Here is a 24,517-nt window from a genome sequence, read left to right as displayed (position 1 = left end):
TGACTAGCCTTTGAAAAATAAAACATGTATCCAGTTTTGTATTTACCCTTCATTTGTGTAGCATGCCTTTTTGTCTCTCTTTTCATCTGCTATTTCCAGATACTCTTCAAAGCTCTTCTGTGCTGCCTATATTATTTTAAATTTCAATTAGAAACATGCATGTTCTCTATTGCTTATATCTCTCTATTGCTTTTCCTTCCCCCCCCCCCCCCCCACTAAATCTATTTACTGATTGGCCAAAAAAAGCAGATAGCACCATACTATTACTGAATATCACTTCCTATTTGAATCCAGAGTTCAATGCATCAGATGAAAACTGGAAAATATTTTTGTTTCACATAGAAATAAGGAAATACGGTTTATCCCATAGAAAACAATACTCAATTTCCCTTACCCCCTTCATTTTTCAAAATAATAATAATAACAAAGAAAAGACAGACCAATTTTCAAGAGGAAACTTAGCAGATAGTTCTTTAGATTTTGGTTCTAATGGCAAGAAACACAACTGTTTCATTTCCATCAGTACACTATGTCATCAGTCTCTTTACATCGTTTTACTGATGCTAATGAAACAGAATTCTGTGACACTCAAAGAGACATAGAGTAGTGATGCATTATATTGAGATTTAGTGCAGCTGAAAAGCAAAGCATAATTTAAGGCTCAACTGTGAAACTAAGAATTTTAAGGAGTTTAATCCAAAATTTGTATCTAAACATGGCTATAACAGCACCAACAAAAACTGACAGTATTATGAACTATGTTTTTCATTCTCTCTCCTCACGTGTATTTTCTCTCCTATACCTTTTGCTTTATCTGTAGTTTTTTCCTCCTGTTGATATCTCACCATTGCACAGTATCACCTGCTGAAATATCAATGTGACAGACCTGTAGGATAAACTGCAAGATTTTATCATGTCCACCAAGATTATCCATTCACAATATCCTCTTTGTTCCACACTGATGCTAGAGCAAATCCTTTGGAGGTCTCCTGCTCCGTGTTCAGCCACTTATTTAGGTAAGGTATTGAGAAACATCTACAAAAACCAACTAGCCTTTTCTTCTACAAAGCCCTACAAATTTCACCTACAGATTTTTTTCCGAAAATGTGCTTTAAAGACTCCAATGACAGGGAATAAAACCCTCCATATTCAGATGGAGAATAAAATGTTTAATGCACTCAGGGAAAAAAAAAATAATATCTCATTGATACATATTTCCTTAAGGTTCTTTTTTTTTGTCTATTCTAACTCCTCAGTTTTTCTCTTAGTCATGGTGTGTAATACTCATCTTTGCTGTTCTCCAACTTAGCCATATCCTGAAGGTATAAGTGCCCCACATGACCAAAACCCTTTGACTTCCTGGCACAGAAAAATATTTACCCTCTGACAATCTCTTATATTTCTAAGAAGGCTATTGGCCTAATTTAAGATAGCACTATTTTCTTTATTCAAATGATATGTTGCCCATCCTTTTGGACAGAAATTTTAATAGAGGTACCTGGATCAGTTGCCATCTTAAGAATGAAATTAAGTCAAGGATACTTTGTTGATGCACTTTTGCAGTATGAGCCCTATTCACGTAATCCAAATCCACAAAGCATTCGAGGTGCTTTTTACAACTTCTTGTTTGAAACTATGAAGTGGAAAAAATAATCAAAATTATGCTACACAAAACCACTGTATTCCTTATAGTATTTTGAGTGCTGATAAATAGCACAATAGGAAGAGAAAGCAAGTATTTTTGCACTCAGATATTGTTTGAGCCCATTTCCATGAACAGTTATAGAGGAAATAAAAATAACTTCAAGCAAAAGAAAACCACACATTTACATCTGGGTATCTACATGTAAACATATCTGTCTATCTTGAAACTTGTTTTGTTTTTCTGTGGTTCTTTTCTAACTCAGAAAAACAAGTCACTTCATCATGCAGAACAGGCTGAAAAATATAATCACAACAATTGTTTAGAGTTGTTGCGGATATAGCAAATAAATGTATTTAATTCCTTTGAAACTATTTCTACAATCACTTCTTGCTGAGTGTAAGAGCCTACTTTCCTGCCTGCCTCTCACTGCTGATCATTGTATGACCATTCTAAAGATGAGATTCCCTTGCACTTGCAATTTCAGCTTTCTTGAATACTTCCTTTCAACTGTGGTATTTATAGCTAAAGCCCTTTTACTGCCTCGGACTGGGCCTTGAGGTCAGGAAAATCAAATAGCTACTAAAGTTTTGAAGAATAGGAAAAATACAATAGGGAAAAACCTAGCTGCCTGTGAGAGACTAGCAGCTGGGCTATACCGGGAAAGAGAGAGCAAATGAAATGAGTAGTCCTGAGAAGTGAAGATACTGAAAGAACTTTAAAAAAAAATAGAATACAGAATAGCCATTATTAAAATAGAGTGAGCCTAAACCTGTAGATAATCAACCAACCTAGCAGCAAACTTGGTATATTTTTGAGCAAATGAACTGACATCCAACAAAATGCAAAAAGCAACAACTCAGAGACCATTATTTTCCCCAGATAAAAGTATAAGGCTCATGCTCAAAGCAATGCCAGAACCTATTCACAGTAGTTGCACATCAGATCCTTCTCCATATGGAGTTTACACATTACACATGCATTAACCAAGCCAAAAGAGATTTCAGAAAAAAAAAAAAATGGGATCAGACAATCAAATATTTTCATAGGAAAACAAAAATAACTGAAGCAATAAAAAACAAAGTATTAGCCACACCACGCAAGAAATAAAAAGGGAGGTAATGTTTCTCTTGGTGATCTGGACACAAATGCTTTCTTTTTAGAGGAGCAGCCATAAACATAGTAATAAAAAGGATCTGCTTTATCACACTTCTGATATACATTTCAAATGCACAGTATTCAAGTGGAAGGTCTAAATATCCCAAATGTGTCCAAAAAAGACCAGGTGACAGGTTCATGAAGAGCAAATCCATATGTATTTCTTCTCATTTTTCCTCATTTTTTAGTGATGTTTGTGGTGAAGGTTAAAGTGAGTCATATTCCTCGCAGACAATGAGGAACCTCGCCACCCCCTAATTACATTGTAGCATGTTTTTGAAAAATACCAAGGAGGGTAAGGGTTATGATCAAGAATTGTAGGAGTGATGACCCATGAGAATGCTGTGAAATACAAAACTGAAGACAGTCTGCACCTTGCTTGCTCCAAAAGCCTTCTGGAGTCAATGCAAGTGTCATTGGAGTTCAACTCAGGGTCAATAGTATACTAATCCAAAACTACCCAGGCTATATATATCATCATTCCTCTATTTTCTGTCTTCTTTTTTTCTCTTTTTTCACTTTGCTCATTTTAAGAGATTTCACCAATAATCTCAGAGCCTCATAAGAACAAATGAAAAGGATACAAATTGAAGCTGAGAATGGCATAACAAAGAACCAAATAGACAGATGGCAAAAAATATAGGATAGGATGGCACAGATATAGAGTAGATCATGTACTCTGATACTCTGGTATACTGATGGTTAAATTTATTTTTTTCACTCCTTTCTCCTTTTTTTGCTTTCATACAGGAATCAGATTTAGAAAGCATCTAAGTGGAGAGGGGATTTGACTTTAAAAACAAATTTAAGGAGGTAATTTGAAATAAAAGAGTCTACAAAAATATGTAAGCATTTGAAGGGAATGTGTCCATATCTGGGCAAGACTTGAATGATGTCCTTCATATAAAGTCAGTAATGTATATTAACTCAGGACAGTATGGATTGGAAGAGACATTCTGAGGTCAGACTTCATCCCTCAAAGCAGAGCGCTGTCAACTTCATTGTAAAACATTCTGTTTCTCAAGGCATTGCCTGCTCAAGTTTTGAAAATCCACCAGGAAGGAGAATTAACAGTCGCTGTGGGCAACTGTTCCAGTGTTTGACTACCCTCAATGAAGAGTTTATACCTCACATCTAATTGAAATTTCCCTTGCTGCAACATCTATCTGTTCCCTCCTGTCCTTACACTGTGCATGTCCATTAACAGTCTGGCTCCATCTGGCTGTAATGACCCATTAAGCAGCTGAGGACAGCAATTAGCTCTGTTCTCCTCTTAGCTTCCTAAGCCTCAGGATGAAAAAATTCAGGTCTCTTCAGTGTCTCCTTGTGCATCATATACTTCATCTGGGCTAGCTGCCCATCTTAGTGGCTATCTTCTGGACATAGTCCAAATTGTCTGTTTTTCTTATACTGGGGTGGGGGTGGGGCAAGGGCTAGAACTGGGCCCGTCTCCAACTGCAGTATCTGAAGTGCCAAAAAGAGGGGAACAATCACTCAATTTAACCTGCTAGCTGTACCGATGCTGTCCACTGTGCAGTCAACCTTCATTGCTACAGAAACACTTCTGAAGTCTTTATAAAAGTGCTAATTCTAGGTCCAAATTCAAACACAAAAGGACTGTGATATCCAACTTTAAAGCTTTGACCTGATCCAGTCCCAAATATGCAGTGACTTCATATGCTAAATTACTACTTGAGGACATTTACAGCAGCAAATTCTGACATGCCAGGCAGTGTCTGCCAACAGCTAGAGACCATAGCTCAAGGTCTGATTGGTTGTGTAAGACTTTTCCACTGTCCTGAGAAGGAATCCACTATGGGTTCCTTCTTAAATACAGGCTGAGGGGAACAAAGTTTACAAGAGCAGTGAGCTGAAACTGTGAGAACGTCTGCATTGACCAATCTTTGAGATCTGATATTTCTAAATATCTGCATATCTCAGGAGGAGAGCTTCCATATTGTCTCTACTCTCCATCAGAAATATTGTCTTCTGAAGAGCAAATACAGAAGAAGCACAAATGAAGTGTGAAGCCCTAAAACTGATTTAGAAAAACTAAACCAAAATCTGTTTATGCTATATAGTATTTGCTGCCAAAGAAACAAGCGTTAATAAAGCTAATCTGGAAAATTTTGAAAGTGGACTTACAGAAAATATCCTTACTTTTCCATCTTAAACTTTCTCAGGAAAAAAAGGACTATTGTGATGATTCCATCTCACTGGATACATAAATGTGACCTTTATCTTAACCATTACAAAGGCACAAAGAGCTCATTACAGGACTCAGACCTAAGCTCAAAAAAAAAAGAATGCTTAATTTTAGCTTTAACAATAGAAATTAAAGATTTATTTGGGGTTATAGAAACTTTCCAGTGAGCTAAACAGGAACAAAATGTTTGCTGTTTTCTGTAAAAAGCATCAGCTTCAAGCTCCCAGCTTTTTTCTGGTGAAGTATTTACCCACACTTGTACAAAGCCCCTATGCTGGAACAAAGTGTAAAACTGAACATATCTGGAAACTTTTTATGCATGGTTTTGTATGGTGAACATTCCTTACAAACATTCATAAACAAAACCTACCCAAAATTCTAGTTACAACTAAATTAACATTAATCATAATAGATAAATCCTTTGACAAAAAGATGTAGAATTGCAATAAAGAAATAGGAGTTGAGAGTGCAAAAGATATTTTAAGCTAAATTGAGATATGGAATTCAATGATTGAAAAATAGTCTAATCTTTTTGCAGAAACACTAATTAATTCAACTTTAAATGGGCAAAAGTTATAACAGCAGATTTAAAAATCACTATATTTTTCCAACTGTATGAGTCCCTTGCTTTCTTCAGTGCATCGTGTACACAGCAAGTGGTACCTCTTCCAGCTAGCATTACCTTTTAGATTACTGCAGCAAGCTAGAATTCACTGCCAGTGGTTTGACCTTCACTTCCTTTATGCTTTTGCAATGGTCTGGTGATTGCTTTAATAGCTAGCTACAAGGAAGTCCAAATCTTCAGTATTAGGAGTCTATGTACAGAGCACAGTCATTGAAAGGTCAAAACACAGATTGTTAACAAGCACTGTGCCATAGTTGTAACTGCTAAGGACCACAGATCTCTATATGTCATTTAGAAACTTCAGGGAACTTGAAGTGTAAACACACAAAACTCATATGGGATGCTTTTGTCTGATTTTAAAACAGCACCAAAATTAGAAACCCAGCACAAGCCTTGCAAGTATTTTAGACATTGTTATTGATATATTGAAACTCTCAAGATTAAATTAATGTATAATATACTCAGCTAATTAAGTACAAATCACTGGCATTATCATCACTGGCACAATCTTCCACTGACCAATCTAGCCTAAGGACAGGACACTACTAATAGTCCCATCTGAATGTTACTGTCTTTTGGAAAATAAACATTTTGTTGTGTCAAAGATAAAATGGAGTTGTATAATTACACTTCACTTTTGAGAGAGAGAGAAAAAAGAAGTTCAGAAAATACACTAGTCCATATTAAATGCTCAGATTAGTCAACTGCGTTTAAAGCCATACCAGTTTGTCCCTATTCTTTAGAACTACCTTTTTTTCTTTCCAAATGCATTAAATAAAATATCTACTGAAACTGCCTCTTTCAATTTTAGGATAATCATAGTCACTGTTTGTGGTGGCCGATTGGCCTGTGGCACAAGAGACAGAGAGAGCTCTTGGTAAGACAGTCTCTGGTGCCAGAGACTTCAGTCATGGTGAGAGAAAGAGGCTTCTCCCAGGCTGCCATGTTCTGCTATGTTAATTCACCCCAGTTTGGCTTCCCCGGTTGGCTGTTGGCCTCTACCCCTTGTCACCCCCTCCCCCCCCCTAGAGCTTCCCCATTGGTCCCCTTCCCTAGTCCCGCCTTTTCCCTGCCCCTGGATAAAACCCCTGAGTTCGCCATTGTTCTCTCTTTTGCCTAGAACCTTTTGCAGTGTGGAAACAATAAACTGCTCCCGTGGAATGCCACGCAAAGACCCATCCCATCTCTTTTGTCACCAACTTTATACTGAAGCTAGCCGTGCGTTTGTGCGTGCCTGCTTGGTGAGCCCACAGAGCCAGACAGAGACAGTAATAACTGTTCTCTACTTTCTTACAAGACACTGGAAGTAAGTTTACATACAAAAATGAAAAATCAGATTGATCAAATAGTTTCTCCTTATGATCCAGTGTTCAAAGTCATGCCAAGAAACTGCCACCCTCGGTGTTTTTCTGACAGAATATTTAAAGGGAAAAAATTTTTCAATCCTGAGAAATTTGTTGTTAATGCAGCCATTTCTTTTAGATAAGCATACTAAACACTGCTGACTGACCCCTAAACAGTCACCTAAGTGAGATTATCTGCAGAACTACCATGAGTTTATAAATTACAAACACACACGGGATTACCACAATTTTACTGGCCTCCATCAAACTATTTGCAAGATGTAACTACGGGGAAAATTCCTGAAAATTTAAAACTAAGGAGATTATTTTTAACAAGAAGATAATATTGAATTCCTGGCAGGAGACAAGTAATGAAAGTTATGATCCATCTTTCAATAGTCAAACTATAAATAATACACAAGTTACTCATAAACAGATATCACAAATGACTAGTTTATAATGCTAACAATTTAGCATTATAAATTCTCTTAATCACAGAAACACCCCTGAATTACTAATCAACAGAAAACAGATATACACACGTGTGAAATTAGTTGTCATTCAGATGTAATAGTTCATCCATAAAAAAAAAAAAAAAACCAAACCAAAAAACCCCATGATTTATCATAGCAATTTTTCAGGACTATTTATCTAAGTTTTCTTATTTAAAACATTTTAGTTATTGGGTGATATAATTAGACAATTGCTGTTTGACTTCAAAAACTATTGTACCTCGGTGTGGTTGAATAGCAGTAAACATAACATCGGCTAAGATGGAGTTTAAACATAAACAAGTTTCCCAATATATATAATTTTCCGTTAATATTTCAGGCCCTTTGAACAACTGTACAGACTTCATGAACTAATCGTATGATGTACTAGTAATGACATAATTCTATTTATTAGACTTACAAATGCTTTGTCTTACATGAGGTTTTACAGTATAAATTGTCTAGCGTAGCTTTATTATTTCCATAATAATCCAGTAAAATTTCATCTAATATCTAAACTACGCAAAGGAATTGAAATGCTTTGAGAATATTCATAAAACTTTTCTATACACATTTTTATTTTTTCATGTTCTGAAAGCATACATGATTTTCTCTAGGGTTGTAATTTTAGTTCCATCTCATTCCATAGGATTAAAATAATTAAATGATTTTTCACAACAATAAAATAAAATTCTGGATGGGAAATTATATGCTTTTACATAATTACATGTGATGCAAAACCTACAAAAGCACACACCTAAATATTTACACTGATTTCAGCAGAAAAAAGTAATCTTTTATACATTTTACTAAAATGTGCCCACTTTGAAGTTGGCCCAGATTAGGAGGTCCTTCGATACTCTTAGGTAAAGGAAAGGAAATGTAACAATATCTATTCTGTCCTCCTCTTTACCCAATTTTCTGTCAATTATGAGGAATTCCTCTTTCTCTCTTATGATTTTTTGATTACAGTAATGGAATAATAAGTTGCAGCATGAATAAATTAATAAAATTGTAAAAGACTAGTATTTATGGGGAAAAGTTAAATTGTATTTGAGAGGGGACAAGAAATCACTCAAACAAAGCCTCAGGTAAATGCCCAAGCTAACATTGCCTCAAGTTGCAGGCACTGAATGCAATGCTTACAATTCCCATTCAACTGATATTTCTTTTAGGTACACAGAAAAATGGAGATCAATAGCACCTTACCATTGAAAAAATAATTAGGAATATAAAAGAACTGAGGAAATTCAGATGGTTTTGAAACTTTTGTTCTTCAGCTTGTTTGTCCAGCTAACTAGAAGCCCAAACTCTGCTTTTAAAAAGGCATTTGAAAATAATACTAGTATTACTAATGCACAAGATCAAATGTTGCATTAAACCTGTTGTATGGTTTCATGTCCTTGTCACAATATTTTAGTCACACTGCTCAAACTAACAACTTACAAGGGTTCTGCTTATATGAAACATTTTTTCCACAGCAGAAATAAACAGTTCTGTATAGCTGGCATGGTAGATCTCCTTACTGTAATAGCTTAATAGCTCCAAAATCCTATTTGGCTGATTTGGAAATAAAGGTCTATCATTTAAAAAAAAAAAATATATATATATATATATTTTTTTTTTTTTTTTTCCTATATAGACTCTAGGAAAAGATACACAGACAGGAAAAAAGGACAGGAATGGTCTTCATGAGAAAGAACTTGGTAACAAGAATCTAGAACTGAAGAGATCAACTCACAAAATAACATACTTTTCACCAAGTGTATTGGGTCTGCATGGCCAGGTTTTGGTAGTGGGAGGGGCTACAGGTGTGGATTCTGTGAGCAGCTCCCAGAACCTTCCCCCATGTCCAGCAGAGCCCATGCCAGACAGCTCCAGGATGGACATGCTGCTGGCCAAGGCAGCAACACCTACGGGATAACACAGTTAAGAAGAAGAAGAAAAAAGTGACTGTGCAGATGTAATTGTGGCCAGACAAGAGCTGGGTAAGAACAGGTCAGAGGAACAGCTCTGCGGACACCAAGGTCAGTGCAGAAGGAGGGGGAGGGAGGAGGTGCTCCAGACACCAGAGCTGAGATTCCTCTTCAGCCCATGGTGAAGACCATGGTGAGGTAGCTGTGCCCCTGCAGCCCATGGAGATCCGTGGGGATGCAGAGATCCACATGCAGCCCATGGAGGAGAACCACACAGGAGCAGATGCATGCCTGAGAGGAGGCTGTGGCCCCATGGCAGGCCCGTGGAGAGAGTAGTCCACACTGGAGCAGCCTGTTCCTGAGGAACTGCATCCTGTGGCAGAGTGACCCACACTGCAGCATTTTGGGGAGGATTGTTGTCTGTGAGATGGACTCAAGTTGGAGAAGTTCACAGAAAACTATCTACTGTGGGAGGGACCCCAGGCTGGAGCAGGGGAAGGACTCCTCTCCCTTAGCAGTGGCAGAAACAACCTATGATGAACTGACCATAACCCTCATTCCCATCCCCCTGCACTGCTGGGAAAAAGGTAGAGCTGGGAAGGAGGGAGGCGGGGAGGAAGGTGTTTTTAAGGTTTTATTTTACTTCTCATTATCCTGCTCTGGTTTTGTTGGTAATAAATTTAATAAACATCCTTAATTCTAGCCTGTTTTGCCCATGACAGTATTTGGTGAGTGATCTCTTTGTGTCCTTATCTCAACTCAGAAACCCTTCATTATATTTTCTCTCCCTGTCCAGCAGTGGAGGGAAGTGACAGACAGGCTTTGGTGGCTGCCTGGAATCCAGCCAGGGTCAACTCAGTAAGGTAACAAGTATCAGGAGGTAACAGCATTACAGAATCCAAGTGCAAGGCTTAAAAAGTACCTACACCAAAATGGCATACAGAAACACTGAGAAGCTGAAAAAAATCAATAAATACAGAGCAAGAAGGTACATATGAGAACTTAAAAAATTATTGGTTTGGGGTTTTTTAATGCTGTAAGCATTGATATTGTGACACATCTGCAAATGTTCACATATGTGTACCCACAAATGAGTGTTCAGTTCATGTTTATTGAAACGCTGAAGCTCATTGGAAGTGCTACTAACTTCATGTGAATTCTCTGGAGAGAGTACTTGCTGTGTATGGCTAAATGAAATACTCATTCACAGTGGGAGCTTGGTCTAAGTGTGGGATATGCAGCATCAATACTGTATATGAAAACTGAGAGAAGTGGGACTCAGGTGTTTATATTTTGAAACATGGGGAACTTGAAATACAGAACACTAGGAAGTAAAAGATCAGGATCTTGGTATGTATCAGCATGGCTCACCCAAAATCAAAGGAATCACAGGGTTTTTTATTAATTATTTGGCCCAAGATCTTTCAATCTGTGGGTAATAACACAACTGGAGACAGAACCATTAATTAGGAGAATGCAATCGGATTCAAAAGGTTTTACATTATTTTTTGACTGGATGAGCAGATGGCAAATGCAGCTTAACACAGAAAAAAAAAAGTGAGATAATTAGCAGGGAAACCAAACACCAAGTTAGAGAATATATACTAAATGGAAATCTCATCTAGGAAGCTAATCAAGAGAGGAATTTGGGGGTTATTATGAAAAATAATTAAGACCATCAAATCATTTCACAGCTGCTGGAAAAGAAGGCAAAGATGACAGCAGGTTACATTAATAAATAGATGTACCACAAAGTAAAGTGGCATTATTAGTGTTCCAGGCATTTATAAAATACCATCTAGAATATTCCATCCAGTCCTGGCAGGCATGGGAGCATGCAGCAAGACACTGCATTACTGACAAAAATTTGGTGTGCTAGTGGTACTCCCCAAGCACCAGACTCCCAGTGCTGTTGAGACTGAGCCTCTCCCAGTCTCATTCATGATGTGACAAATTTCACCCAGACCTAGGTAGGATATTTTTTTTGCTCTTGTAACACTGTTTCATGAGCCTCAGTCTTGGAGGATTAAAACCATCCTACTAAATTGGAACTGACATTAATTCATGGCCAGTTTATCCTTCTGCTGGCAATATAATTTAGGCTATAACACTTACCTTTTTTCCTGCTGTCTACCTTCTTGAAATATTTATAGAGAGCGATCATACCCCTTCTTGGCCTTCCCCTTGGTGTGTAAAACTTGTCAACCCATAATATTTTCTCTTGTAAAGTAAGCACTCCTCTTTCTTGATCACCACAGAAGCCCTATCAGCTCAATTGCTCACTTCTATTCCAGCCCAAATTTCTGCTCTGTGAAGTGGTCTCTGTGCTCGCAAAAATCACTTCCAACATCAATATCTATGTTAGCAAGCATGAGCCCAAGTGAAGGGAAGTGCTTAGCTGTCAGAGCAACCAACAACAAGTTGGTCCAAGTCACTATTGGGCACAAATCCAGAAGGTAGGGGCAATCCATCAGCTCAGGCCTATCCATGTAAATCAAAGTACCTGGACCTGGCTGAGAAAATAGGTGGATGTGTATGGGGCACTGAGCTTAGGTGTGACCCACAGAAGAAGTGGAGGTGGAAAGGGTTGGGACCAGAGGATTGAGAAGAGGGATTCTGGGGTAGAAACTCGGACCAAGGCTGGGGGCAAGGCTTGGAGGGAGTATGGTCACTATGGGAGAGAAGATACGTGACTATGGGTCATGGGTAGGGGAAGACACTGGAGCGGTCAGTAAGGGATGTGTTGTAGGTAGCTCCAGATGGTCTGGAAGGAATGGTGCTACTTAGAGAAAATTAAGAAATACTGGGAAGGCTCTTAGGGCACTGTCGGTGCCACTAATTTGGACTCCATTTGTGGACCAGGACACACACACACATAAGCTGCTCCCTTGCTACCATTTGACTCTCCTTTTAAATTTTGCTTTGATAAGGAGGTTAAATATATCTGACTGTCCATCCCTTTGGCAGTTCTCTTACTCTTCTATGCACTATTGCTACCACCTTTGCCCACTCTTCTGCATTTCAAGGAGCTTGGCAGCTAGAAGACAAGTTGCTAAGAGATAGGAGAATATTGGCATCTGGAAAGAGGAAACAGAAACCCAGCATAAGACCCCCATTGGAAAGGCAGCCATACGAGCTCAGCAACAATTAGACTTGTTCAATCTCTCAATCAGCACACGTATTATGTTGAAATCGGCTATTATACAAGCTGCTCCTTCCCCAGCAGCTGGGATTTAGGGAATATGGGAGAGAGCCAAGCATACTGTGAATAGGAAAGCCTAGCAGATGTTATTGAGGAAGTAACGATATTACTTGGGGTGGGAGGAAGGTTATTTATAAGGAACAAGAGGAGAGGACCAGGCTACTGCAACATAGGAACACAGGTCATGAATCTGTAAGATAGCTTCAGTAGTTCCAGCATTAATCAAACAACTTGGTTGCTTTCCAAATACCATGTGCCATTGAAATGTTCAGCATAAATCTAATTTTGGACTAATAAATTACGAATCACCAAAGACAATAATGGCTGATCTATACCAGGTGTGAATTACAGTTTGATCAAAGAATAGAACACATAAATGTTTTCTTTGATTGTGTCCCTTAAGTTTGCAGAGAATTAGTGATCTCAAAGTACTTTTTAACCAGTATTGCAAAAGCACAGTATGTTTTTTTAACTGAACAAAGAATCTCTAAATTACAGTTCTTAGAACATTTCCCTAAAGCTTGACTGTCCTCTGGAGTACTTTCAACCCTTATCTACATGAAAGAATAAGAATTTTACTGTACATTTTTGCATACAAACTATTTATTTCTTGTTCTTTTACCGGCTTCCTCTTTTCTACCAGGTAGGCGGGAAACATGCCGTTTTATCTTCATATAACAATATAACCATAAATTTACCTGTACTGAGTAAAGTGGGACTTTGCTTCTGTTATTGTCAGTCATCTGATTAGTACTCCACTGGAGCAATGGGAATGAAACTGCCTCTGACACAGATTTCATCCCCAGGATGCTTCTGGATTCATGTACTCACATAGAATCATATTGCCATTTATCTTTGAGAAAAAATAGCATGTTTACTGTACAAATTAAGACTACTTTTAAAGTAACATTCTAATTCACTGATATGCTTTGTACGGGTTTTAAGTACAAAGGGTAAGGTTAGTTAACACAAATCATAACTTCTAACCAATAGTAGTTCATAGTTCCTGAGAAAACATAATCCAGCCATTTCGTCCGGTAAGTCGACTTCATTTGGGTCCCATAAGGAATTGGTTGGATCGTTACACTCAAAGAGCTATGGTCAATGGATTGATGTTCAATTGTAAACCAGTGACAAGTGATGTTCTTCAAGAGTTGGTATTGGGACTGGTGATGTTTAATATCTTTCTTGGGATGTGGACAGTGAAATTGAGTGCACCCTTAGTGAGTCTGGACCGTGAGATTAGCTCAGTTGGTTTGAGCATGGGACTAACACCACGGTCGCTGGTTTGATCCCTGTGCAAACCATTCACTTAAGAGTCTAACTCAGTGATCCTTGTGGGTTCCTTTCAATTAGGAATATTCTGTGAAATCTGTGAAGTTTGTGGATGACTCTTAACACATGGGCTGTGGTGTAATAGTGAACAAATTCAAAATCTGGTAGTCTTATTTTGCAGGAAATTCTTTTCCCAGTCATGGAATATGTAATAAACATTCACAGAAATCAACATTTACTCAAAGTGTCTGTCACAGGCATAATGAAACCTGAAATATGTTAAATATTATTAAAGCAAGTGCATGTTTTTACCATCCAAGAAGAATGTTCCTAAACATTCATGATAATTTTATTACTATTTTTGTTGAAAGCTTGTCCTGTTACCTTTGCAAAGAATTTTCTCAGGTAGAAAATGAGAAGCAGGAAATGGACTTGTGCCACTTTAATAAAAAAAAATAAACTGCAAAATGTTGCTGCAACCTGTTGTCTCCCCCTTTGGCCTTTCGTCTGGATAATCAGTGCTGGCTATTTTTCTGGTAGTCATTCTAAGCTGTAACTCTTTTCCTCACAAAACAGCATCCAGCCAGGCTGGTTTAATATAAAAGGTTCACATAAAAAAGTGGCTGCATTTTCCTTTCTCTCAGAAGCTTGAGAAAAGAGCACTGTGTGTGAAGAATTAGGTATGGTTTACAAAACCCTGGTGCATTTAAAATCTAATCATAAAACAATGACTTGTGCTCAAAGGTTCATATAAGTGCTTCCACTGTTTTGTCTCCAGTGGGTACCATCAAGAGTTTTTATTTTTTTATGTTGACAGTTTACTGTTCAACAAGTAGTTAGAGAAAGGACTGTGATTTTTCTGAATGTGTACAAGTAGCCATTGGAGGATACAAATGTTATGTTCATGTACTTATGGGTCAGAATGCCCTAACATACATTTTCACAGAGGACTTAAAAAATAGAATCTTTCAGTAAGTGATGCTGAAAACCTATACATGGGCTAGGTAGGGTGTGACAACATCTTAAGGGGAATATTGGAAAGCAAAATTCCTCCCTTAGCTTCCTGTTATCAGTGGTGGCTACTTGTTTCTAAATTTATAGACTGAATAAGGTTGAAACTACAGTCCAGGTGTAAGAAACAAACCATAACTTTGCCCAGGAAAGCAAAGTAATAATGATTAATAGTTATATTAATGATTATTATTAAAGTTGCATAAGGGGTTCTTGCTGCTTGAATACGGGCTAGGTCTCACTCTGCCTATCTTGCCTCTGTCTTTAGTGACATGTTTGCTTTTCTGAAGGGGCGTGAAGAAAGCTGACATGCTGTGGTCAGGAGTGCTAGTTCCAAAAAATTAGCTTCACAATCCTATTTGCTGAAAAATCACACCCTCCTACAAGAGTAATCTTCCTAAATTTATTTGCTTAATCTATTATTATAAAAGTTAAAACAATACTGGTAAAACTCATCTGAGACTATTTTAATATATTAGATTTCAGTAGCTGAAGAATAAAGAAGGCTTTTATAAAACAGGAATCACGATATTTAAGTATTGTTAAAATGGCATACAGAATGGTCATCAAATTATATTACATTTTCTAGGAAAATTAATAGGTGCTGTTGTGTAAGTTTCATAGCCTTTGATTCCCACTATTTACCAGAGCAATACTGGACAAAACATCTATCCATGCAAAATATTTCAACTGTAATATAACTTACTTTCCCTTCATCTGAAGCAAAGTATTCATGTAATGATCTTCAATTCACTGTTCATGCTATGTAGAGTAAGATGGTAGTTGTTGAAATACCTAGAGATGACAGCATAGGCAAGGCAAATTTCTCCTTTCCAGTGCTTGCACTGTGCACACAAAATCATGTAATCATAGAATCACTTATGTTGGAAAACATCTCTCGGATTATCGAGTCCAACCATTAACCCAGCACTACACAATCTGTCTCTCATTCTAAGGCTCAACACTGTGTTTGCCAGTACACACACGCCAGTAATTGAGTTTGCTGCTTCCATATAGGAATTATTCTGAGATATGCTTGCCTCCCACCTCAGAAGCCTAGAATCATTTAGGTTGGAAATTACCTTTAAGACCATGGATTCCAACAGTTAAAGTAACACTGCCAAGTCCCTAGCCATTTTCTTAAGTGCTACATATACACATCTTTTAAAGACCTCCAGGGATGGTGACATAACCACTTCCCTGGAAGCCTCTACCAATGCTTGAAGACCATTTAGGTGGAAAAATTTTTCCTAATATCCAATCTAAACCTTCCCAGGTTTAATGAATGTCAACTTGAGGCCATTTCCTCTTGTCCTATTTCTTGTTAGAAGAAGAGACAGACCCCCACCTCGCTCTAATTTCCTTTCAGGTAGTTGCAGAGAGCAGTAATGTTCTCCCTGAACCTCATTTTTCTGGGCTAAGCAATCCCACGTCCTCACAGGATTTGTTCTCCAGACCCTTCACCAGCTCCATTGCCCTTCTCTGGACATGCTCCAGCCCCTCAATGTCTTTCTTGTAGTGAGGGACTCAAAACTGAACATAGGCTTCCAGGTGCAACCTCACTAGCGCCGAGTACAGGGGGAAAATCACTGCCCGGGTCCTGCTGGCCACACTATTGCTGATACAGGCCAGGATGCCATTGCCCTTCTTGGTCACCTGGGCTCACTGCTGGCTCATGTTCAGCCACTGTCACCCATATCCCCAGGTCTTTTTCCACTGGGCAGCTTTCCAGCCACTCTGCCCCCAGCCTGTAGCCCTGCCTGGGGTTGTTGTGATCCAGGGGCAGGACTCAGCCCTTTGCCTTGTTGGACCTCATACAACTGCCCTCAGCCCACTGATCCAGCCTGTCCAGATCCCTCAGCAGGGCCTCCCTACTCTCCAGCAGATCAACTTCCGCCCAACTTGGTGTGATCTGCAAACTGACTGAGGCTGCATTTGATCCCCTCGTCTGGATCACTGGTAAAGACATTAAACAGGACTGCCCCCAATACTGAGTCCTGGGGAACAGCACTCACAACCATCACCAGCTGGATGTAACTCCACCACCACTCTCTGGGCTCAGTCATCTACTCATTTTCTTTTACCAGACAAACAGTGCACCTGTTCAAGGCATGAGCAACCAGTTTCTCCAGAATACTGTGGGAAGTGGTATCAAAGGCTTTACTAAAGTCCAGTCTCAAGATGATGTGCTCCATGACCTTACCCAGAAACAAGGTAAGACTGACAGGCCTGTAGGTCCCCAGGTTCTCCTTCCAACCCTTCTTATGGATGGGTGTCACATTTGCAAACTTCCAATCAATTGGGACCTTCCTGATTAGACAGAGCTGCTGGTAGAAAGTTGCTTTGTGAGTTGTTCTGCCAGCTCCCTCAGTACTCTGGGGTGGATCCCATCCAGCTCCAAAGACTTGTGTGTGTTGAGGTGATATAGCAGCTCACCAGCCATTTCCCCTTGGAATATGGTGTTTTCATTCTGCTCCCTGTCCCTGTCTTCCAGCTCAGGGGGCTGGTACACAGACACCAACTGGTCTTACTGTTCAAGACTGAGGCAAAGAAAGCATTAAGTTCCTCAGCCTTTTCCTCATCCTTTGTCACTGTTTCCCCCTGCATGAAGTAAAGGATGGAAATTCCCCTCAGCCTTCCTTTTGTTGCTGATGTATCTACAGAGGTGGCAAGGAGCTACACAAAGCAATTGAGTCACCAAAGCTTGGAGGGCATGAAGATGGAAAAGACTATGATAGCAGCCACCACTGTCTCTCTCAGGTCGCAGAGGATATAGTACAACCAGCCTTCTTTGAATAAGGCATCATGCCAAACCTATCATTCCAGACAAGTGCTTTTAACAGCAGCAATTAAAAATACACCAGTGTCTCCAGAGAAATATACTTTCCTTCCTGCAAGTGCATTTTTCTGCCATTCTCTCACTTTCATTCCTCCCTCATATGACAAGATCCTAAGGTCCAAAATGTACAAATGAACCAGTGGCAGGCCTGACATTCAATATCTGGCAATTCCCCTTGAGATAGCAAATGGTACTTCATGTTACTGGGAAGTGAACATTCCTCAGAGGATCCAAGCATATGTCTCACAAACCACACTTGAAATTGAGATTTTTTTTTTCTGCTGCTATACAGAATTTCAGCTTACATAATTTTAAATTAGATCTCAGTAATTTCAATTATCAGGTCAAAGGAGTATTAAAAAAAAAAATTCTAATAAACTTAATCAACATGTTGCAAGTAATTTTAAAGCAGGGGGGTTTTTTTGCATATATAGTCTACAAAGAAATGTAACATAATGTTTATGGTACAAGTGTTCCAAGCAAATCTGTACTAACCTTTCCATATAAAGGCTGACATAAATATTCAGATATTTAATTGTAATATAACACCTAATTTTTCTCATAGATTTTACCATATATCATAGGAAGTTAACAGTCAAAAAAGGGATGTGAATAGAGATAGGAGAAACTGCACATGCAGAGATATCAAATCCATTTCTGTACACTGAAAAGGCAATGGTATATGGAGCTGTTGTGCTTAACTGTAGTGCACTCTGAGATAGCAAAGAAAAAGTAAAAAATGGTTACAGTGTATTAAAAAGGAAACTTTGTTTAAGATAAACTAGGTCCTATCTTTTATTATGTCCTATATTTTACTTTTCTACTCCACTAATAAATTTCAGCAATTTATACCTGTAACAGCAGAATTTGCTTTATCAAATACTTGAATGCCTACAGTTATTTAGGTATTATCAGTGATTTATCCATGCTGATCATTGTTTAGAGACAAACAGATAAAGCAGTCTTTAAAGGGTTAAGAGAAAAAGCAACTATAGCTGTGTATGAGAAGGAATGTTGAGTGTATTTTTTTAAGAGCTAAAAGAGAATGATTTGAAGTCAATTTAATGTCGCCTACTGTGTCAAGTTGCTTGGATGGTACATTAAGGCTTTGAACTTTGTTCAGTCTTCTAATCCCAGTCTTTCTGAACTGAGGGACACATAAACTGAAAACAAACAGGCTTTTGCAGTACCTGAGGTCACAAGAGAAAAGAGATGCGGGTGAAAAGGCTACCAAGGCAGGTTTGGCCAAGGTAGCATTCATAACCCCAGCAGTGCCCAAACCTTGCAAATTAAAGCCTCTGGCTCCTAACTCCTTATTTGTCTGTTGTAGATGGGGTCACCAGTACTTCATCTTATGGTGGCAAGCAATCATGAAGACAAAAACTAAGATTTCCATAACAAGAAACATTTGAATTTTAACCAAATTACCTACATTTGTAAGATGATTTGAATGTTAAGTCGGACATGTTTGATTAGACAAGAAAATTTTATTTAGCTAATTGTTTTTATTTTTGTGAACACAGCACACTAGAGGACAGTAGAAAGTTTCCTCTGGGATCTGCACAATAACAGCTCTAGAGCTGTGATATACACATACTACTTTCTTTGCCCAAATGAATGACACAAAGATTGCCTGTCATAAGTGAAGTCAGTGAACATTATGTGGAAAAGACATCAGAACAAAGGAGATAATTTGCAGATGATGTTAGTTCTGTGAGAATAAGAGTGTTATTTTATCAGTGCAGAGTCAGAACAATAGAAATAATTTGCAGATAAAGTTTGAAAGAAAAGCAAGGGGGAAAACGGTATTTTTATCACAGATAAAGTCTAAAGTTTGTGATGACTACTCTCCTGATAGATTAGGATGATTCACTGCGGAAAAAGGAAGCTAAACAAATAATTCGTCTTCACCCAAAAATGTGATTTCAGAGGAAATCCATGGGGATTTGAAATACATTGTTTCATAAGCAGGGGCTACAAATGCATTTTCCTTTTGGGTTTTTGGTTGGTTGGTTGGGGGTTTTTTGTTGTTGTTTGTTTTCAATTATGTTCTGACTCCTTACATACCTTTCTCTGTATTCTAGGTTCTCTGGGTGCACACAGTCCCTCATGTAATAAATTTGGTTTTCTTCCATTCCTCTTGTACCTAAATTTCCCTAAACTCATCCCAGTCTTCCTCACAGGCTTCTTAGTAGCTTCTGCCCAGCCGTGTGCCAGAGCTGTGCACTGACTGGCCCATGGGCACACACCCATTGCTTATGCAGCTGACTTTGGAGCCAAGACTGAAGTTTGTCTGTCAATTTGATTGAATTTCTGTCTCTCTCCCTGTAGTTATAAAAAGCTTCAGATCTTTGAGATCAGTGAGTTTACAAGAGTTTTGTTAAGAAGTTCAGTCCATTCTTCTGGGAGTTCCATCATTGGTGTTAGGGAGAGCATCCCAGTTCCCCCAAGCACTGAAGCCAGTCAGACACCATCACAGACAAAACTGCAACAGATATGCTGTCCTGCCAGACTGCACTAATTGTGAACAAGCTACTCAGCAGGTATTCCCAAAAGCCCCAACCAGATGACTTGCTTCACCTTACACTCCATTTCCCCCCTCTTCCCAAGCTATTTGTGTTTACCATCCTCAACCCCTCCTAAATAAACTGCCCTCTCTAATTTACCCTTACCTCCCTGGCTCTGGTTTTGCTGATTTTATACCCTTACTGGGTGGCTCTGATACAGTTGTCCCAGTACTTCCTGCCTTGGCCCTCAGTTCTGTGCAACTGTTGGTTCCCTTCCCTTATCCATGGTGTCCTGCTGTTTCTCACGTGGCCATCTTGTGAATGTCACCAAAGGACAGGATAGGTCATGTGCACTGCTCCCATTTGCTGTGAGCACTCTGCAGCTCCGCATGTCATTATCCTGTCTGATGTGCAATAGCTCAGAAGGGGAAGATTTACAGACACGCAAACCGACTGTACATGCATATTAAGCTCAAAACCTAGAAACAAAGGCACATTGCCCTGGTAAAATCAAACAGCCATGAAAAATCCATCTTAGTCCCAAGGGAAATGGAATTTCAGGAATCTCCATAAGAAGAGAGATAAGTGATAGTACCTGATGGGAAGCAGAAAGAGATTTTACTTGGGATCCGAGTAGATGAATGAGGTTTTTCTACTACTGTAAAGTTAGTGGTTACAAGAAGCCCACTGCTACATTGAAAACACAGATTTACTTATTAAATTTGACATTGCAGCAAGGCTATGTGAGAAATAGTGAGAATAATAGACTTTCATCTGAATCTTTTGGTAAATGTCAGATATTAGAATACTAGTAAGGAAAACATAAAAGCGTCTATACACATCATAGATATCACAGAGACATAGTGAAAGTGCTTTTTAACAAACATATACAAGAAGGTGTGGAATTGCATACATTATCTAGAAGACTTACTCTGAAATTCAGAAAGACTTACTAAGTTACTGGGTATCTCAGGGTGGATCTAGCAAGAGAAAACAGAGTCATTGCCAAGGAGTAGGAGGGGGGTTGGGGATATTTTTAAATTTTTTTTTTTAGGACACATCATTAATTAAACCTTTTATGCAAAAGTTCAGTACGTTTCAAGACGTGAAAAAAGCTACTGGGGAGAAGCTACTGTACGTTTTGTTTTTAACTTGAAATTAACTGGCAGAGAAGACCTAATATGGGGTCATTGCGAAATGATGAGGTTTACTATATTAAAAAAAGATTTGAAGTTCTTGCTCTGACTTAAAAAGCAGACTAAAAGAGGAATTTAAAAAATCCACCGTATGATCTCTCAATAAGATTATCTAAAGGATAAATGAGCACATGAGAGCTACTACCTACCGAGAGAAATTACATTGAATACACAAAAGCAAACCCCTTTTGAAGTGTAGGTAGGAAAAATAAGAAGAGACCATTCTAACTGCATCAGTAGTTTTTTGAAATGATCTGAAAATGGAAAAAGAATCATTATAGAAGTGGAAACAAAAGCAGATAATTAATGATAAGAATAATGGAGAACTCACATGCCCCATATGGATAAAAATCTAAAGATTGGGGCGCAAAACATCTTTCAATTAGCTAGAGAAAAAAGTCAGTGAGGAGAAAGTCCATAAATACATTAAGCAGTCATGGGAAGGAAAAAGAAAGGAAGAGACCATTATTTAATTGGAGAGGAGACATAAATATGGATGATACACAAAGATGGTTAGTGTTCCACACTACCTCAGGTTTCATACATGGAAGAATTAATTACAAGCAGATACCAAACAAAATGCATTTTAAACAGTAGTCCAGGAGAAGAAAAGAAGCTGAAGAATATGCAGTAAAGTTGAACATACAAAGCTTCAGAGAGTGAATTACTCTAGAGAACTTTTCTAACTAGCCAAGGCAGTCTCAACAGAGATCTCCTGCAAGTATACAAGAATGAAGCAGCAGAATACCAAACACACCTCCTCTATCTAGTGAGATAAGGAAAGGCTGAGGAAATAGAAACATATTAATCTAGCTTTGAAAGTCAAAATATTGCAAAGTATCAAAAAAAGAAAGCTATAAAAAGAATATAAGACAATATATAAGCAGACAATAAGAGTTTGCCAAGGATAGTAAAGCCAATGTAATTGCCTGCCACCAGCAAATGTAAGAATTACTTTAATACAGTTAGTGATACTGCTGCAAATTTAATAAATGATCTTGTTAATGATAACCTGAATGTAATTACTACTACAGAGAACCATGACTTTGGGGAAAAAAGATCACAACCATTCCTGCCATTATCAGTTGTCAGTCATCAATTCTGGAGTCACCAAACTTGGAGAACATCTTCAGTGCTGGCCCAAATCTGGGACTACAATCAGTGTATTTTCAACAATAATTTACACAACTGCAGTGGTGATGCCATGATGATTTTTTGCCTTTTCTTTTATACCCTTTTATATACCTTTTTATAGCTTTTGTATTCTAGTGGTTTTTAGCCTACATTCTTAGACTTATTTGTCAAGCTAGGAGACTAAACACCTTAGAAGCCTCATAGTTAGGGATCAGTGTGCCCCAGACATCAAGGTCCTCTCCAGAACACATTCTGTAAACTGAGATAGAACCATCCAGGGGAAGGTTCCTTGGGGAGGGGGGCTCACTTGAGCCTCTCATTGGGGAATCTTTGATAGATATGCTAATTAGTAAGACCTATAATGTTATACCTGATCTATTTTCAGTGTGCATTGTGATGTGCATTTCAGCACATTCCTGGACGTGAGCACCTAAGGATCCTTAAAATAAATACAGAGGTAAAACCCCTTTTCCCCTTCTAACTGTGTTTGACTCTTGATTTTAAGACCAGGAAAAGGCATCAGTGGAACTGCATTCATATCGCTTTAGGGGTAAAAAGCATTTTGCCAGACAGCATTGGAATTCAAAATAATTTTGACAAAGTTCAGTGTATTCAAAATTGAGAGGATAAAATTCAACATAGACCAGACAAAGTACTGATATTAGAAAGGAGAGGTCATGTGTACTAATACAAAAAGTGACTATACAATCAGGGAAGAACTGGCTGATAGGAAGCTAGGTGTTAACAGTAATCACATAGCAATCAGAAAGGCCAATGGCATTTCAGAAAAAGGGCATACTTCTTTCTGGGTTATGTTAGTAGGAGATGTCTCGTGACAGGGTGTCAATCATTTAACTTCCTTAGCTGGTAGAGCACTCCAGAGATTATTATACTTTCAAAAGCAGTTCCCATTCAGAAAGCTATAAACTAGAGAAAGGAAAAAAAAAAAGACCAGTAACCAAACCCAGCACATTATAAGTGTTTTAACCAGATGCAAGATTGAAAGAGTTGTCTTACTAGCAGTGCACTCATATTATATGGCATGGTGTTTCATGTAAACCTCTTATGGATAACTGCACCATGGCATACTCTGTAAAAAATATCTGTAATCAGCACATAGATTTTCATAGCAACTCCCTTAATACAATACATTCTCTTTTCTTTCTGATACTCCATTAGGATAATGACCTCAAACTGAAAAAAAGCTGCCCTAGTAGAAAAATGTAGCACCACTGAAACAAGGTACAAATTTGGCAAACAAACTAGAAAGTACATTACAATTTATTGTATCATTCTGTTTATCCTTTGAAGGGTTATCAACATCTATAGTTACTGGAGATACTAAGCAGGGCATGTGTATTGTAGGGGCTTTTCATCTCTCCAGGCCTCCTGGAGCTCTTAAAAAAAAAGTTATTCTAAATGTTCATATGCTTCCTCTTCTTTGTATAGTAAAACATCATGCTTCCTCATCACAACAAAATGTAAAAATATTAATGATCACTATTGACCATATGATAAAGTATTAAGATCTAGACTGAGGTATTTGCAAAGGTGATGGACTTCCTTGTTATAACAGGAGTACAAGTTGTATCTTAGCAATGATGACATGAGCTGTGGTCAGCAGCAGCTGTACAGAGTTTTGTTAGAGTAACTGCTCAGAATATGGTCAGTATGGTCAGAATAAAGTCTACACTCCGTGTCCTTGGGAGGAAAAGCACAGAACAATAATAGGTATATTGAAAGAACAGACTTAGTGTAACAGTGAGGCCCCAGGGAATGAAGCACATGCTGCAAATGGTTTGTTTCTGGCCACTAAAGGAGTGCAACTTGGAGAGCTCAGCAGAATTGCTTTTATAGCACAATAAAGAAAATAAAAAACACACACCAAACACATAAATCTGGATACATATAATGAAAATTCAAAGGAGAAAACAAGAAAGAATGTAAGATCACAGCCCCTACAAGAACGAGC

General features: G+C 38.3%; 1 protein-coding gene and 1 long non-coding RNA gene across 17 annotated transcripts in view; both read right to left on the bottom strand.

Annotated features, from left to right (window-relative positions):
• Positions 1-24,517, bottom strand: part of DLGAP2 (DLG associated protein 2) — a 466,127-nt gene that overhangs the window by 241,950 nt on the left and 199,660 nt on the right. The gene's annotated exons all lie outside the window — the stretch shown is intronic.
• Positions 1,597-16,569, bottom strand: LOC125322554. The gene is made up of 3 exons (XR_007202073.1): positions 16,428-16,569; positions 7,229-7,232; positions 1,597-1,609 (listed from the first exon to the last, which is right to left on the bottom strand). It is a non-coding gene; the product is annotated as an uncharacterized LOC125322554 (long non-coding RNA).

Source organism: Corvus hawaiiensis, chromosome 3 (genome assembly GCF_020740725.1).
Source record: "Corvus hawaiiensis isolate bCorHaw1 chromosome 3, bCorHaw1.pri.cur, whole genome shotgun sequence".
NCBI lineage: Eukaryota > Metazoa > Chordata > Aves > Passeriformes > Corvidae > Corvus > Corvus hawaiiensis.
The sequence above is the reverse complement of the archived record's forward strand: the minus strand, read 5'-3'. Positions and strand labels throughout refer to the sequence as shown.